Here is a 1,827-nt window from a genome sequence, read left to right as displayed (position 1 = left end):
TGCTTGCTTGCTTGCTTGCTTGCTTGCTTGCTTGCTTGCTTGCTTGCCTGCCTGCTTGCTTGCTTGTTTGCTTGCTTTAGCTCTGACTGTCCTGGAACTTTGCCTGTGGACCAGGCTGGCCTTGAGTTCACAGAGATCCATCGGCCTCTTCTCCCAAGTGCTGGGGTTAAAGGTTATTGCCACCACCTCCCAGCTCAGCCTGTTATACAACCCAGGACCACCTGCCTAGGGGTGGCCCCACCCACAGTGGGCTGCCCTCTCAAGTCAATCATTAGTTAAGAAAGTCCCTACAGATATGCCCAAAGGTCAGTCTGAGGGAAGTAATTCCTCGATAGAGTTTCCCTCTTTCTATATCACTCAGTCTGTGTCATGTTGACAAAAACCAGGACAAGGGCAGAGGATCTGTGGGTCTGTGGATCTGAGGGGCTGGAGGCTATGGGTATGAGGTTTGCAGGTTTTGATGGTTTCAGGCTAGAGGACTAAGGGTGTAAGTGTATAATGAGCTAAAGGTCTGTAGATCTGTAGATCTGGGGGCTATGGATCCAAGAGACTTGGAGTCTGAAGCTATGGAGCCCAAGAGACCAAGGGGTTACAGGACCGAGGACCTAAAGGGCTGAGAAACTGATGGCATGGTAGTGCATACCTATAATGCTAGCCCTTGGGAGGCCAAAGCAAGAATATTGTCATGTGTCTGAGGCTGGTCTGGGCTATAGAGTTCCACACTAATATGGACTACAGAGTGAGATCTTGCAAAAAGGAAAAGGAAAAGAAAAGAGAATAGGAGAGCTTTGAAAGCTGTTGAAAGCTGAGGAAGGCTGAAGGACTGAGAGGCACTAAAGGCCTGACAGGCAGGGACAATGCTGGAAAAGTGCTTAGCTGACCAGAGACATGGAGATTTGTCTACCCTGGCTTGCCTTAGTGGCTGACCCATAAATCCAGATGCAGCCCTGCTTCCTAGTGAAAGTGTTTCTGGCTGCCGAGCACCGTTTTCTATGGTTCTTCCAGGAGAGGAGGTTGTATCACTTCAGATGCCATTCCTACACCCAGCACCCACCATGGACCATGGCTGTCCAGCAGCATATCCTGTGAGACTCTGGACCACCACGAGCTATAATCCTGATGGATAAGGAAGGAGAGGCACAGGGATGCTGAAGTATAAATCCTGGAGACCATAAGAGCTGCCTTGTGCCAAGGACCAGCCTCGGTTTGCAGAGGGGTTCCTGAGAGAAGGGCTATCTGGGAGTGTTGAAGCAAACTATGTGAGATCACATCATGGGTCCAAGCTGATGACCTATGTTCTGCGAGAGACAGCTTTTCAGATTGCTCTTTCTGTTTTGCTCTGCTCGAGATAGCTTTCTGTTGCTATTCTAAAAACTCTCTGGACAGCTCATCTCTTACAGATCAGTTATGAATTATGTATCAATTCAGTCATTACTCCAGGCTCCCTTTGGTTATCCCATGAATCTTCATTCTATGACCCCAGCCCCTTGATTCAGCCAAGCACAGATAGTAAGATAGCTGGGTGGGATCCCACTCTGAAATTACCATTCCTACCATGCCTGGGCCTGGACCTAAATTAGCTCTATCCCAGTCCAACCGTGAACTCAGGAATCTTCCTGCCTTTGTAAGCATAAATAAAAAAATTTATCTAGGTGAGATCTTGCTTTTGATCACCTCTCCCTAAATCTCTTTATCTCCTTCCTTAGTTATCTTTCTGACAAGCTGGCTCATAGCTCAGCTGCTTCTGTTCCTTTAGGTCTGTGAAGCATCCTTATATGTTGCATAGTTGAGAAATTGTATATTTTCTTTTCTTTTCTTTTCTTTCTG

Source organism: Grammomys surdaster, unplaced genomic scaffold (genome assembly GCF_004785775.1).
Source record: "Grammomys surdaster isolate TR1022 unplaced genomic scaffold, NIH_TR_1.0 67, whole genome shotgun sequence".
Lineage (NCBI taxonomy): Eukaryota > Metazoa > Chordata > Mammalia > Rodentia > Muridae > Grammomys > Grammomys surdaster.
Note: the sequence above shows the minus strand (reverse complement) of the source record.